The sequence below is a fragment of the Rhinopithecus bieti genome, unplaced genomic scaffold (genome assembly GCF_001698545.2).
Source record: "Rhinopithecus bieti isolate Rb0 unplaced genomic scaffold, ASM169854v2 scaffold_2653, whole genome shotgun sequence".
NCBI lineage: Eukaryota > Metazoa > Chordata > Mammalia > Primates > Cercopithecidae > Rhinopithecus > Rhinopithecus bieti.
Window position 1 is genome coordinate 244,214 of NW_016803812.1, and position 16,798 is coordinate 261,011.

General features: G+C 43.3%; 1 protein-coding gene and 1 pseudogene across 1 annotated transcript in view; both read right to left on the reverse strand.

The window, feature by feature from the left end:
* Positions 1–16,798, reverse strand: part of LOC108516608 (formin-1-like) — a 97,386-nt gene that overhangs the window by 64,349 nt on the left and 16,239 nt on the right. The gene's annotated exons all lie outside the window — the stretch shown is intronic.
* Positions 11,595–11,971, reverse strand: LOC108516615 (microtubule-associated proteins 1A/1B light chain 3 beta 2-like; annotated as a pseudogene).

The window sequence follows — 16,798 nt, forward strand, 5'->3', positions numbered from 1 at the left end:
CACAATTTGTAATTATACAATGGGTTACTTATTTGCTCTTCTGTCACTTGTGCTTGCTAATTATAAGATTATCTGTCCTGTTCATGACTATATAAACTATGCCTGGCACAGTATCTGACACACTGCAGACTCTCAAAAATGTGCTGAATAAATTTTCTCTATTACCCTTTTCATTGCTATTCTCCTATTATATAGTTGTCTGTTTAGGATTGACTCTCCTGACTACGTCGTGAGATCTTTAAGCCAGGAGACCGTCTCTTATCTTTGCTCGGCACAGTATCTGACACATTGTGGGCCTATTCACAAAGAATGAATGGTTAAGATTAGGTACTCAGTAACCTTTTCCCCAAATTGTATTAGACCCGACATATAAAATCAGTGTGGGAGATGTTGTTTAGAGTAAGTAGTTTGGAGAGGTCAAACAACGACGTTGCTAATAATAACAGCAAATTTTGGATAAGGTCTGTTTGGATAACAAAACTCAAATGATGGAAATAGTAGTTAGAAATCAGTCAAAGTGAGACTCAAGGGAGTTGACCCTCCCTCTGGATGTCAAAATCTATCAGTGACTTAGCAGTGTGGTCCGTAGAGTGTCTCTCAGAATAGTGACTCCCACATATGTCAGGAGAGCCTAACGGCTGCTTCTTTCACAAGGGTGGTGGGGAGACACATGAGGTCAAGTGTTCCACAGCCCATAGAGAGAGAGGCAGCTCTCCAAGGACAGTGGAAGACTCCCCAGGGGCCTGCTTAGCGCAGCCTGAGAGGCCACAGGCCAACAGTGAAGGTGTTGAAAGACAATGAGACCGAATTCCCTGGGGGAAAAATATTGCCCTGAGATTTAAGAAAAAAGAGGAAACAAGCCAAAAGGGTATGCTCAGAAACTGATGGAAAGAGTTAATGTCATCAGATCCAACCAAAGGAAATTAAAGGAAGATTCAGTGAAAAGAGGGCAAAAACAGAATCAAAGGATCCCAGGGAAGCACTGACCAATTTAATGAGAAACCGGAAAGTAGTGAGAAAAACAAGGGAGTCTCTCTTCATCTATGTTTAATCCAGAATTCTTGCCATTTAATGCTAATGCTTCGCTCCATTCTTAAATCATACCCGCCTAGGAGTTTACTTTGGAGTTTGTATGTAGAAACAAAGAGAGACCCATCTTCTATTAGAACACTACATGACCCCACACTATCTTCACAGTATTTTTCAGGCGGCTTCCAGATAGCACCTTAGCTGTGGAAATGCTATTCTCTTACGTCCTTCCCAGTTTTCCTAGTGCTGGCTCTTTCCAAAGTCGCTCATTCTTATCTCCTTCAACTACTTTCCAGATAAACAAGCTCAGAAAACACACACATTTGGCTACAACTGATGCATTCATTGTGTTCTGAAACTAAGTAGAACTAGAAGAGAATTAGAGGGGATTCAGGGATGGCATGTCCTCAGGCCTGTTGCCACGTCTCCATTAGGCTCTGCATACGTGTTTATTTTTATAGCTCCCTTTCATAAATAGATTGTGTGAGACAGAAGTCTTATTTCCAAGGTTCACTTTACTGAGTGGCCTCCAGTCACTCTTTCCAAGAAGAAAGATGGAAAATTATGGTCCAAGCAACTTTACCGTCCATCTAGGAACCAAGGGGAATGCTGCACCTCAGCCACTCAGCAGCTTAAACTGTCCTTTATGAGCAGTCTTTGGGTCTTGACAGCATTATCTTGGGCAGAGTTTGCGGCAGTAAGGCCCAGCTAATCACATTTGTCTAATTTTACATTCCCATCACTTTCACAAATGGATTATTACTTACTATTCATTTAAATAAAACAATGATCAAGGGATCTTGTCCTTTTAGATGGAAATCATAACATATAAGAAAATAGCATTAGTTTTCATGTTTGTACCACTTTCTAACGAAAGAGTTATAATCATTTCACAATATTGTCTTGCTCATCTTTTTAATGACCCAATGAAGAAGTAAGGATATACAGGCCGGGTGTGGTGGCTCATGCCTGTAATCCCAGCACTTTGGGAGGCCGAGGTGGGCGGATCACAAGGTCAGGAAATCAAGACCATCTTGGCTAACACGGTGAAACCCCATCTCTACTAACAACACAAAAAATTAGCCAGGTGTGGTGGCGGGTGCCTGTAGTCCCAGCTACTCGGGAGGCTGAGGCAAGAGAATGGTGTGAACCCGGGAGGCGGAGCTTGCAGTGAATGGAGATCGTGCCATTGCACTCTAGCCTGGGCGACCGAGCAAGACTGTCTCAAAAAAAAAAAAAAAAAAAAAAAAAANTTTAATGACCCAATGAAGAAGTAAGGATATACAGGCCGGGTGTGGTGGCTCATGCCTGTAATCCCAGCACTTTGGGAGGCCGAGGTGGGCGGATCACAAGGTCAGGAAATCAAGACCATCTTGGCTAACACGGTGAAACCCCATCTCTACTAACAACACAAAAAATTAGCCAGGTGTGGTGGCGGGTGCCTGTAGTCCCAGCTACTCGGGAGGCTGAGGCAAGAGAATGGTGTGAACCCGGGAGGCGGAGCTTGCAGTGAATGGAGATCGTGCCATTGCACTCTAGCCTGGGCGACCGAGCAAGACTGTCTCAAAAAAAAAAAAAAAAAAAAAAAAAAGGAAGGACATACAGATTGCTGGCTCTCCTTTACAGCAGAGGTCGAGAATGATGTGACTACCTTAAGAACAGGAAGTAAAAGAGGTATGGATAAAAAAAAACATGGTTTATTCACACAACTGAATAATGTATAGTGGTTAAAAGTAATTAGACCCAGACCAGGTGTGGTGGCTCACGCCTGTAATCCCAGCACTTTGGAAGCCAAGGCAGGCGGGTCACTTGAGGTTGGGAGTTTGAAACCAGCCTGACCAATATGGTGAAATACAAAAATTAGTCGGCGTGGCAGCAGGCGCCTGTAATCCCAGCTACTTGGGAGGCTGAAGCAGGAGAATCGCTTGAACCCAGGAGGCGGAGGTTGCAGTGAGCCGAGATGGCACCACTGCACTCCACCCTGGGCAACAGAGCAACACTGTCTCAAAAAAAAAACAAAAAAAAAAGTAACTAGATCCATATGTATCAACATGAATAGATATTAAAAAGTAGGATGCAGAATAAGCCCAATATGTATGGTTCATCCTTTCTATAGTGCAGAATGTCAGAATTTCTTCTTAATTTGGCAAATTTTGATCACTCCAAGTTACACAAAGGGAAATTCCATTTTCCAAATTAATGTAGCTAATTGAAACGTGATTTTGTAATTCTTTACCATTTAACTTGTTTTTGTTCTCACTGGGTTTTTGTAACAGTGAATAGAGTCTAGCTTGGCTGTAAGAGCTAACAATTTGGATAATAGTGCTGCTTTACATCTATTGCACTCTGCAGAGGATGATTCAAAAAAGAGGCTACTCATCTCCCCTGAGGATGAAAGATAAACATCTGCGGTTAAAATATTGTCACGACTCAGACAAAAGGCGGGATTTAGCCCTACCACTTGGCTCATGTTCCCTCCTAACATCATAATTTTTTAGTAACCTAATAAAATTACTGGGAATAGAAAGCATGCATCCTGACTACTAGAAATATTGATACAACAAAGGAACACGTTAGTAGTTTCAACTTCTTTTACTTAAGGATTTCAGAATTCCTCCCAGTGAACAGGGAGACTGGTAGGTAAAATACGTTATTTCCTGGTAGATGACCTAAGAAAAAACTCTTTATCTGCTGGCACCTATATACATTTGCTACACATCAAATGTTTTGTCATCCCCTAGAGGAAAGACAGTGGTAGATGGCAAGAATGCTAGTATTTGCTCACTTGGAGCAAGAGCAGGCTATTTGGTCACAGACTCAAAATGCAATCTGCAAGAACTCAGAAATTGCATAGCAAAACTCCAGCCCAAATGAAGCAAAATGTCCTGGTCTGCTTCCTCAAGGTCTACTCTAGTCAATACTGATGTAACTAGAGAAATACCCAGTAACAAAAATTTGTCACGCAATATCTAATCTAAGATGGCACAACAATTTATGAGACCAAGTTATTCTTCTTACTAAGTTACAAACATGCAAAAGTTCTGTCAACCTTACAGCTCTTTAGACGCACGCAACCAGGAGGACCAGACAAGCCATCTTCTACTTCCAGCTGCTAGTGTTTCTAGCTGGTGAGTAACACAGGTCCCCAGGATAGGGAGGTGAAGGATAGTTTTCAAAGATTGAAAGATTTCCTCCAATTTACATTAAAATTAATATTAAGGGCTCTCTATGTGGCTCTTGGAGTAGAACAGTGGGAATCAAATCAACAGCCCGTGCCTTCCTTTGAGGCCAGTTTCCTAAAATTGGTTCTCTGTGCCTATACTGCATTAGCTGAAAGCATATGGATGCAATCACATTCCAAGATACCTTATTTGGTGTTGGTACGGACTTTGGCATATTGTCTCAGCTTACAAAAGCAATAAGGATTCTCTAACTCCCGCCAATCCATGTAAATCACTCTTATCTGTTTAAAGGGTGAGATTCGTGAGTGATGAAAATAGTCACAACTATTTTGTTACCGGCATATATAACCATGGTCTATATCTAGATAGAACTCTCCAAGGTGGGAGACTTCAGTAGTGAGAAGGGAGACAAGATTTAGACAAATACCCACACAGAAATGAGGGGGGATGCATTTGTCCCATGTGGCAGAGTTACGAGATACAGAATCCAAATTTTGTCCTTATGTAGAGACCTTATGCTGGTTGAGAAAGCAAAATAACTAAATAAGGATTACTTTTATCTGCAACTCATTTTAATGTCTTCCTTATTTTTAAAAGCAAATGGACTGGTGAAGGGAAATTCACTTCTCTGAACTGTAATACAGGATCATCCCACATTCAGGCTATCCAAAATTTGGGGATCTGGAAGGCCAAAGACCAAAATAAAATAAGGTAAAAAAAAAAAAAAGTAAATAAAATTACTTGATATGAACTAATAAGTGACAGGAGATTAGAATCTTTTAATTCTTGTGTCTGGCCATATAACTGAGTGCCACTGACCATTAGATAAAGACAGATTTTTAAAAATAATCATCCCTATTGTAAGGGATAGTCACTCCTGACTCATTGTCTTCTATTCTTCATTAGTTTGTTGATTGTTTTCCGCAGATCACATTTTGGAGTTGTTCTTTTGGTGAGATAGTGGTTGAAATAGTTTAATTTTCCTTTTTAACTCGTTTTCACCTCTAGATGAATCTCCTTTTATGATGGAATTTCATTCCATTTATGATCTAAATGAGGAGGAACTCCTTTAAATGCTCCTTTCTTTTTTTGGACAGATTCAACCTGTATTTCACTGAGTACCACTGCATCGTAAATAGAGAGGATACTATAAATACAGTGAGTGAAATAGACATCTTCCCTCTCGTATCAGCTAAGTAATTTCTCAAATATTTAAAAATTCAGAGAAGTGCCACAGAGGTAACAGAAAGAGGGGCAGTTACATTATTAAGAGTAGAAACCTAATTTTCCCAGGAGTATGTGTAAGAAAAGCCCTCCCTGTCTGAGGAGACGCCGTCATACGAACTCAGATATGAAGAAAGGTGGCGATCAGTTAGGGGTAGGAGCAGCAAGGGCCCTGGGGAGTGTTCAAACAGTGCAAATAACATCTAAAGATGGGATGAAGTGTAACCTTTCAGATCTGGAGGGCAGGATCCAAGCCACCAAGAAGTCTAGTGGTTTGTACCCTCTAAATACCCCTCACCACTACAATCTCCCGCCACTTACTCAACCACTTTAGTCCAAGGCACCAAACCCCCATGCTGGATTCTTAACCTGTCCTCACTAAGGTCCTCCTTTAAATCACATAGATCTAGCTCATCTGAGTTCAATTTCCTCCTTTGTAAATGGAGATAATAATACTGCTTTCCTCAAGGGTTGTTTTTTCAATGAGAAACAAGATATTACTTAACACCAAACTTGGCTGAGTATTAAATAAATGTTAGTTAATATTATTTTCACTTTTTTTTTTTTGAGACAGGGTCTCGCTGTGTCGCCCAGGCTGGAGTGCAGTGGTGCAATCTCAGCTACTGCAACCTCCACCTCCTGGATTCAAGTGATTCTCCTGCCTCAGCCTCCCAAGTAGCTGGGAATACAGGCACCCGGCTAATACTATTGTTAATAATGTAACACACGTATCATGGAAGCTTGGGGAGTTTTCATAAAATAGGTGGGGCTCGATGGCAGTTTTGAAGGGTGTTTGTTGCTTGCCTAGAACACGGGAAGTGGAGGAGGCAGTCCAAGCTCAAGGAGCCCCAGGAGCCAGGGCTTGCAGAGGCTGCAGGGGAAGACAGTGTGTGCGGGCGTGGGAAGGCTGGTATTGCATAGGTCCAGGAAGGCAATCATGAGACTCCCGAGACGGCAGGAAAAATCTTTTGTGGGAACAGTAAGCTTGGACAAGCAGACTAGAGACTATGAAGACAACCTCTCACAGACTGACACAAATAATCCACTCATGCAAATAATCTCAAAGAATTCAGTCTTTTTTTTTTTTTTTCCTCTCCTAACTTCTGATTCTTAAGGATGAAGAATGCGGGTGGGGATTCTTGTTCCCAGTGTCAGTAAGTAAAATCTTTTGGTGGGGAAGTATTTTGAATACTTGCAAGGAAAGTTCAGTGCTCTCCAAAGTGGAGGTAAAAACTGGCACCAGGGATTTCTGTGTACCTACCTAGAAATACAGGGCTTTAATCTACAGCCAACGTGAACTTTTGTTAACTCTTTAAAACATCATCATTTCTGAGGGACTTCAGACTCTGCTCCATAGGTCAGCACCAGACCAACAATATAGAGTTCCTGCGACCACTTATGATTTGAAACACAAACTCAGGCTTTGAATGTTTTAAAAACATCCATATAACTATGGGTTGTTTAAAAATAGCAATACCCCAAAGAGTTTATTTCCAACATCTGACATGAATGCATTTTGCAGCAATTTGTTATGCAAATAATGGCAGCAGAGAAGACATATGAAAAAACATTGACCCTTCTCAAAGCCCAGTGGATGTACTGCTTCTGTTAATTCTGAATTCCAAGTCTAGGGGTTGGTGGTCTGTCTGTGGTGTATAAAATAAAATACTATATGCCTGCCTCAACTTTTCTTCTCATGAAGCTGTAATTTGCAAAGGAACTATTGTTCTTCTATGGCTTCCCGAATTTTTCTTCACAGACAACTGTGCTTCCGTGTGGAGAGGGGTTTCAGTGTGTTGCCTGTGGAGATGATGCTGCAAGTATTTTCAAAGCAGAGGGGGCCGGGCGTGGCTCATGCCTATAATCCCAGCACTTTGGGAGGCAAAGGCGGGCAGATCACGAGGTCAAGAGATCGAGATCATCTTGGCCAACATGGTGAAACCCCGTCTCTACTAAAATACAAAAAATTAGCCAGACGTGGTGGCATGTGCCTGTAATCCCAGCTACTTGGGAGGCTGAGGCAGGGGAATCGCTTGAACCCAGGAAGTGGAGGTTGCAGTGAGCCGAGATCGCGCCACTGCACTCCAGCCAGCAGAGGGAAGAGCTTTTTGAGATGGAGATTCAGGTCGTGTTTGGAATTGCTGGTAATTCAAGGCCTGATGATATGGGGGCTATTTGCTGAAGCTTCTATTTCAACTCTCCTTTATGACCTCAGGTTACCTAAATATGTTGCTTTCTAATGTTTTTTGTGAGAGAGGTGGGAGGTAGGGTAAACATCAGTCTTAGATTTGTCAATGGGAGAAAAGCAAGGGACAGACTTTTTTTGCCACAATTTTGTCCTTCTTCTAAAGTGTTAGCTCCTTCTAAAGTGTTACAACTCCTCTCTCCCCTCCTCCTCTGCGCTGCTCTTCTCCACCGCCACCACTCCCAGCAGTTGTTTATTAAATGCCCACTGCATGCTAGCGTTCTAATTTCTTCTTGTCTCTAATGGTCATATTTTAGGATGTCATTCCTCTACTGACTGCTACCACTTCTAGAGTAATCCTAACCTGTAATTCTTTTCTTAGAGGATAAGTAGAAAATACGTAATGGGGGTTTGGGGGGAAATGGATTTGATCTTCAATTAGTGTAACTGATAGGGAGGAAAGGGCTTGGGTTAAGGGAATGTGTTGTGAAACAGCAGCTGTTTTATAAGGGACTCATCTGGAGAAGTGGGGTGTATCCTGTTGATAAGGGAGAAGACGCACAGAAAGCCAACTAGCATCAAGGCAGCCCCAGGAGCCAAGCACAGAGGAAGTGAGCCTTCTGACCTCCATCCTCCAATAAGCCCCGAAATTAGTCCGTATAGGAGATGAGTAACATCCAAGAGAGCAGTCACTCACTCAAGCCCCTGGCCCAAAAATGTAATGGACTTTGTTTTATGGTTTAATGGACTTTTAGCTGAGTTAAAAGGGTTAACAAGTCTGAACATTTCTCTGCAACCTGATGAGATATCCAAGCGTCTTTTTTTCTGAAGGTCTCCACTGAAAATATCACTTACGAGTAACTTCTATGAAGAAAACCTATATGAAAATACCAGAGATGAACCAGCTGCTTTTTTCCCCTGAACTCTTAGCAAATGATCTAAGGGTTTAAACGTATTAAAGGCCTCAATTTCAACCTCTGGAAACAATAGGGCAAACGAATGTGGGCATATTCATTTCAGTGTGAATTTGCTGACTCCATTCTTACTCTCTTGGGTTCCTCCATAAGCCCAGACCTTACACTAAAAGGCAGCTACTTCTCATGCTGCAGCAGGATTTTGAGAACCATCACTCTTTGCCATCTTCACCCTGACCCTTCTCATCTTTTTTCTAATTCTCAGAACCTCCTGGCATTTATTTCTAATTCAGTTGTTTCCTTTCACCAACTCGGGTTAGTTGAGCCTGGACCCTAGCCTAGTATGCCTGTTTTGTCATACTCTGATGAAAAGCAAATTAAATTCTTGGATGGTAAACTCTCTTTTCTTAAACTTCTGTCTGGTTCTTCAGAAAAAAATTATAAGTTATATTTATGTTAATATCAACCAAGATATTGAATCCATCTCAGGATCCTACATCCCTTGACCAACAAGCTGATAAAGCTGCCTAACTCATCTCAGTCAACCTCTTCCTCTCACATGGTGTGTGGACTAGAACTTGGTCTCCCTGGGCTTCAGTAGTAGCAAATTGAGGAGGTAAGACCTTACTTACATATAAACGTATTTCCACCCTATGTTAGCTCTGTTCCCTTGCCCTTTCATTTCAAGCTGCCTCAGGAGGAAAAAATCAGATAAAATACAAACAAAAGACAGAAAACAGAAGCCTAAGCGCTAAATCAAGACTATTAATAGTTCCTCCAAATAAAGAAACCGACTGCCATCATCCAAGCTCTGTTCATCTGGTTCTTCCTTTCTCCAAATGTGGCTGAAACTCATCTCCCTTTTAGTCTTCTCTTACTCCCACCCTTATTATTTTCAGCCATTTTTTTCCCCAAGAAAAGGCAGCAGCATCTCAAAAGGTGAGAAAGTAAAGGTAGGTAATCTAGGTGGCACTTTCTTTGAACAAATACTTTTCCATCTTTTTCTTATTTCAACTGATCTTGAAAACAGAATCACTGTTTAAAGGGGAGAAGCCCCAGTTACCTCTGATCACCTTGGTTAATTTTAGAACGGGCGCTTCATACTCACCACACAGAGAAATCTAAGGCTTTTATTCACTTACACCCTTCAAAATGCTAACATTAGGAAACCAAAAACTTTTAAAAGTTTTGCCATTCCCAAACTGCCATGCGGTTGGCTTTGTGGCTTTGGACACTCTCAGAGGGAAGGCATCACCTTTGTTAGAGTTTGTGAATTTGAATTAGTTCGGGTTTGTTTGGAAGCAGAGCAACATCAGAAAATCCAGACCCTTTCTTCCTAAAAGCACAAGACTGCTAGCGAGCAGGCCCAGGATTCGGGAGAGCCGGAGGAGAGGGCAGGGCACAGGAATGTCACCCAGCCTGGCTGGAATACGTGTCAGGCCTGACCACATAACCACAGATACTCATGAGCAAGGCAAAGCAGACTATTCAGATAAAACGAAAACTGATTTTAAATAAGAGGCATCCCTTATTTTGTTTATTATTTCTTCTAAATCGTGGCTCTAAAAAAATAAACTTAGAATTATTTTCCTCTTCCAAACTGAAATATCTTTTTCTCCCTGGCTTAGACCACCAACCAGGTTTCTGTCACTGGAAGTGGGGAAAATACTGGATATCTTTTTGAGGAAGTCTGATCAGATGCCCTATTATCCCAATTTCCAAACCAAAGATGCTTGGAGATGAAGACACATTTTTTTTTGGTGTGTGTTCCAAGTTGCAACCTCAAAAACTCGGCAGTTTTCTCACCATGGACTGTGATTTCCATGATGTGATGGTTTGGAAGGGTTTGTTTTCAAATAGATGTTATGAGTAATTCCAAGGGAATTCTATTGCAATCCCCCTGAGTTGACAACCTTTCCCTCTTAAGTGTAACTTTGGTGTTCAAATGACCTTGGGACACAGACGAGGAAGATTCCCAGTGGTAAATGTCTGTGCGGTACAAAATGGGAAGGCAGAAAAAGTGAAGCTTCTCAAGTCATGAAAATAAGAACCAAAGAGCTTTTCATGCATTATCTTTCACGCTGTTCTTCTATTTCTTTCTTTCTTTTCTTTTCTTTTTTGAGACAGGTTCTCACTCTGTTACCCAGGCCGGAGTGCAGTGGCATGATCGTGGCTCGCCGCAGCCTCAATTTTCTGGGCTCACGTGTTCCTCCCACCTCAGCCTCTCTGTGCGTGGGACTACAGGTGCATGCTGCCATGCCCAGCTGGGACTATCAGTGCACGCTGCCACGCCCAGCTAATTTTTAACAATTTTTTTTGTAGGATGTGGCCTCCCTATGCTGCCCAGGCTGGTCTTGAACTCCTGACCTCAAGTGATCCTCCCACTTCAGCCAGGTGTGAGCCACTGCACCTGGCCTACATTGTTCTTTTAATTTACTTTTATTTAGGAGGACAGTACAGTTCACATTTTCTCCTTTTTCACAGGTTCTATTTAGTGTCATTTATAGTAACAGTAATTCATATTCTAACTTAGCTTTACCTCAGCAACTCTTTCTCCCCTTACTTTTAGTCTCAGTACTACAAATGCCTGCATGCTTTCTCCCCAGAACAGAGGGCTTCATATTTTTCTCCCTAAGCTGTATATGTCTTACAAACTTGTAAAATGAATGTAAATGAACGTAAAACTTTCCCCTTGTTCGGTGAAGAACAAGATGCACCCATGGCTTGAGCATACGTCTCCCTCAGTCTCTTTGTCTGGTTTTTCTTTTTTAGAATGCAAAGTATTTTATTTTTAAACTTCCAAAATCTAAAACCAAGCTAGCCTATGTTAAATAATATCGTTTCCAAAGCTGAACGTGCTCACTCGGAGCCCAGTTTTCCGCTTGAAATACAAACACAACTTCCTGACGCTCCTCGGTGGGAGCACTACTGTTCGATGACCTCCGATTAGATGAACTGATCCACCTCAGTGGGTAATATCCCTTTAGTTTTTCCTTGGTAAGGGTTTAAAAATTCTAAAATAGATGCTTTTTTTTTTTTTTTTTTTTTTTTTTTTTAGTTTTACACTGACGGTTTCATTCCAAACGTCTCCTGGGAGACACACACCATGTACAGGAATCCATCTTCATCCTTCTCACTCTCCTACACCTCTGAGACTGGTGTGGAAACGCTCACCATGCTGTGTCTGTTCACCACCAGGAGGAAGGCTTGATTAGCACTGAGCCGTAAGCGCCTTCTAATGATCCTGATGAGCTCACTCAGGTTGATGTGGTCCGGGACAAGGAACAGCGCTTTATCCAGGGCAGGAAGCTGCTTCTCGAACCCTTGCATGGTTCTGTTACCACCGGGATTTTGGGTGGATGCTGCTCTCGGAGAAGTCGGACTTCTACTCTTTGTTCGAAGGTGCGGTGTGGCCTGAAGGTCTTCTCCGACGTCATGGTGCAGGGATCTGGGTGGCTCTGGTGACATTAAGGGTTCTGGCGGCTCCCGGGGGTGACAGTGCAGGGATCTGGGTGGCTCTGGTGACATTAAGGGTTCTGGCGGCTCCCGGGGGTGGTAGTGCAGGGATCTGGGTGGTGGCAGTGAGGACATAAGGGTTCTGGTGGCTCCCGGGGGTGACGGTGCAGGGATCTGGGTGGTGGCGGTGGTGACATAAGGGTTCTGGCGGCTCCCGGGGGTGGCAGTGGCAGTGACTCTAACTCTGGCGACAGTGACTTCTCTTGTCTCCCTCAGTTTCTTTACTATACGCTTAATCCATCAGAAAGTCTCAAGGCTCTATGCACCTCAGCAATTCCAGTGATAAGGCAAGGGGTTCATGGACTGAGTCCTGAAGCCCTCTTGTGTTTAGAGATTGGGAAGATGAAGAACCAGCCTAGGAGATGGAGGAATGCCCACGAAGTACAGAGAAGACAAAAGAGTAAGGTTAGGGCCTAAAGCAAGGAAAAGGAGTTTTCACCCCATCATTTGATCAGCTATATCTAATGCTCCTGAAAGGCAGAGTAAGATTTTGTGTCAGACATAGCGGGTCTTTGAGACTAGAACAGTGTCTGATTCTTTTTTTCCTCAGAGTCTCACATATAGTAGATAACTTATAAATGCTGAATGAACAACTGAAAAAGAATAGTAGTGATCAGTCACTGAGAATGGGATGTGCTCTCTGTTAATTCCCTGCCATCAACAGATGCCCATCCTAGGGCAAAATGGGAGAAAGATTGTAACTTCCACAGTTCTCCTGCTGAAAGGATCCCAAGTGCTGTTGCCTCATTTATGTAGCACGATCCAGAGACACTTCCAGTCTGAAGAACTTCAAAGGTTTTAGGAGGCTGAGGTGGAGGGCTCAGGGAGGAATGAAGGCAAGGGGAAAAGGGATGAATAACCACAATAAAAGGCCGGCATGTTCACAACGATGCTGGACAAAGACAATGATTCCTGAATATGAAGGAATCTGGAGAGCGAGTCACAAGAAACCAAAAACATAAGGGGGTGGAGGAGACGCTGAGAGAAAACAGAAAGCTATGAAAGAAGGCAGAGACTCAAACCGAGGTGAGAGAGAAAAAATTAAAAGCAGAAGGGGAGAAAGAAAAAAAATCAGAGGAGGTGATGCCAATGTATGGAAAAAGAGCAAAGGAAACACAGGGCCATTGCCTTATGCTGAGGACTGAGCGACTGGTGCCTGATTTCTGTGCATCTCAAGAGGAGACAAATGGCAGACTGAGGGGAGCCTCTCTGCGTTTTGGATCTACGAGGAACACATACCAGGTGCGGTGAAATGCTCAAGTAAACACAAACAGCAGCAGCCGCGGGGTTACCAGTGACCTGACTGCAAGCTCTGTCCTCTCCTGGCCTCCAGCCTGAGTGTACAACACACATGCCCGCTTCAAGGGGGGGGGGGGGGGCGCAAAATCTCCTGCAACTGGGTGACCTCTGTTGTCAGCATTTGGCTAATTAAGGAAAGATATTACCCTACAGATCTCTATGCCTTGGTCCCACTTCCTGCTCGTTAAAAAATGGTTTAATGAGAAAAAAATAAAGGCAACAGAATCCAAATTACTATTTTTTCTTCCAAATGAGCTGAATGGTGGTGGCTGTTGCCAAAACGCTTGAACAATAGGATTGTGACACGAAGACTGAAATCTAAACAACATGAAAAAATCTCGAGAGCCAAGCAGTCCCCATTATCTCATGCTTGCACAACGATAGTCCAGAAGATGAGGGATGAGTCTCCATTTGTGCAAGCAGAGCAGCACTCCAAGGCCCTGATACAGCCACTAATTGCCCATCTGCTTGTTTACACAGCCCAGAGATGGTGACTGGACAAACAGTTCATTTCCTTTGAAACAGGACCAAACTGGGAGGAGCATGTCACATGGGACAGAGGAGGACTAGGAAGAACTCTCATGGGAAAGTGCCTCCAGATCAAAGCCAAGGACCAGCAAGCCAAGCAAAGATGGGTTCAAGTGGCTGGCTTCCCATAGGCAGCTTCAGGTCTACCGCTTTCTGTGCCCTGCCCACCCACTCCCAGCAGAACTGGAACCCCTCTCCCCGAGGACAGGACATTTTGAGCCACTCACATAAAAGTCTCAATAGGCCAGGTGCGGTGGCTCACACCTGTAATCCCAGTGCTTTGCGAGGCCGAGGTGGGCGGATCATGAGGTCAGGAGATCGAGACCATCCAGGTGGTGAAATCTCGACTCTATTAAAAATACAAAAAATTAGCTGGGCACAGTGGCGGGCGCCCGTAGTCCCAGCTACTTGGGAGGCTGAGGCAGGAGAATGGTGTGAACCCGGGAGGTGGAGCTTGCAGTGAGCGGAGATCATGCCACTGCACTCCAGCCTGGGCGACAGAGCCAGACTCCGTCTAAATAAAATAAAATAAAAAATAAAAGCCTCAACCAGGGAGCATCAGCACCAACCCAACCTCCAGGCCTTGGCAGCAAGGACAACTGTGTTCAGGTGAACTTCTAGCCCTTTTGGACTTCACTGGATGCTTGGCATTTGCTACACTGGTTCCCATGTTAGTGTTCTCTTTGTCTCATAGACTGGACTGTAAACAACTTGAGCACAAGGGACTTGAAGCCCCTGGGTTCCACAGCAGGACTCTTTACATGTGAAGAGCCATTAGCCAGGAAATGCTTATGGTTGTTAATGATGATGAGCTACTCCAAGCATAGTTTCTTTTATTTGCCTACATCAGAAGCTTGGCTTCTTGAGACAAGAGACTCAGACTTCTCATTTATACTCTTGGCAGGCTGTGGAAATCAGTAACGGCTCGCACCCATCAGTGTCCTGGATGTAGGATTGAGAGAGAAGACTCTCTTGAGAACCTGTTTCTCCTCAAAATAAGATAAGGTTTAAAAAAAAATCAGCTGCCCTACTGCTTAGCTCACAGGTGTGGCGCCAATGGCAGCAGCTCAGTCATGAAGTGGGAAACGACAATTTTAAAAATCCTTAATTTGCTTATAATTATCCAGAACTAACGATAGGTACACTGAAGAACTGTATACTTAACGGGAGGGAGACCTACGTTGCTAAGTCAGTGAGACCAATTTCCGATTTTTCCTTGTGAGCATTTGTGGAGCCACATATTAGCCACATGAGAAACTAAGAAGAATGAATCGTGCGTGGGAGCAGAACTGCAGCCCTGAAATCCAAAGCGGAATGGGGTGGGGGCAGCTTGAGGTCTGTGGGCAAACTCGGCACTCCCAGTCTAGGGCGTTGTTCACCCATTAACTTGGCCTCCTCTTGCCACTGCTGTGTTTTAGCCCTTAGTGAGCATCTGTGTGGTTCAGATTTAACCAGACCGAAGGGGCTGTGGTGGTGAGAGGGCAGAGGAAGCTGGGGGAAGAAATGGCTTTTCTTCCGGATAGGAGTGAGGACTAAGTCACTTCCAGGATGATCATATTCTCAGGACGAGCCATGCTATGATATTATTTGAATATCTAGCTCCAGGCAGCTCTATTTTCCCATCTCACTACCAGAAGATTGTAATCACCTGGTATGAGCACATTCAAGATACTACCGAAGACCTAACAGCACGGCTAAAACCTCTCATCTCTGCACATAACTGCGTACAAATGACTAAAACCGCTTTGCTTCAAAAACAGAGTAGCTGTGTGAAAGGCATTTTAGAGCGTGTGGGATTCCACACACAGGCAAGTTCCAGGGATCTCAGAAGCCTGGCTGTTTCGTTCGGCGCCAAGGAGGCAAAGATCCCAGGGAAAGGCAGTCGTGTGGGCAGGAGGTGGTCCTTGGATGATTAGCGCAGGTGTCCAGGCGGGAGGGGAGGGTATGGAAACAGTACAAACATGACAGAAAGCTGTGCCAGTGGGTCACCATGCCCTATTCGTACAGAACATTGAGTGGACTGTAACTGTGGACAACTGAAATTCCGAAAAGAAAACGTGCACACACTGGTTCAATTCTAAACAGTGGGAGAAAGAGTTGTTTAAAGAGTTGTTTAAAGAGAACAGATAATGGCTCATTCCACCCTCCCCAGTCTTTGGAAGATAGACACAGGAGTGTCACACAGTACAAAAGTTAGTATTACACAGAAAGAGGGACTTACACGCAGAAACAAAATTTAAAAACAAACAAACCACCGGCATTTATCACCATTTATCCAGCCAGTGGTTTCTTTATCCCCTTGGCTATTGCTTTAGATATTTTTGCTTGGAACTTCTCCCCCCCTTTTTCTGACAGCTCATTGATCTTGGCTTGGAGCATCATAGTTCGTGGGAAACAATACAGGCTACTTTTCTAGCTTATTCCTTCTTAGATGCCTCTTGGATGTTGTCCATTTAATATGTTTGAGAAATACAGAGAGACACATAGTGTTTTAATCTCAGAGTATATGCAGTGTGTCCCTGGAGAAGTCTCATAGATCCAAGGGAATCATTTCATTGAAGTAAGGCTTGTATTTCAAATTGATCCACCTGGAACATGTAATCAAAACTCATGAACTTTAATATAAATTCCAGATTCTGGTTTCTGATCTATATTTTTGGGAACATAACATTGGTAGATAAACTAATTGAAAAAAATTATTTTCAATGTGATTTAGAAATGGCTTTTAACTATTTCTACACATTCCATCGCTCCATCTCAGAAGAAGCAGAGTAGAAAACTGCAGCAAATTGGACTTTATGTTAAAGTCCTAGGAAATACATTCTGGCTGAGGTGATGGTTCTTGTGTGCTACACTAGGCGTGTAACATGTGGAACTGGGTTCGTGAGGCTACTATTTATGAAGCTGTATATTTCCTTCTG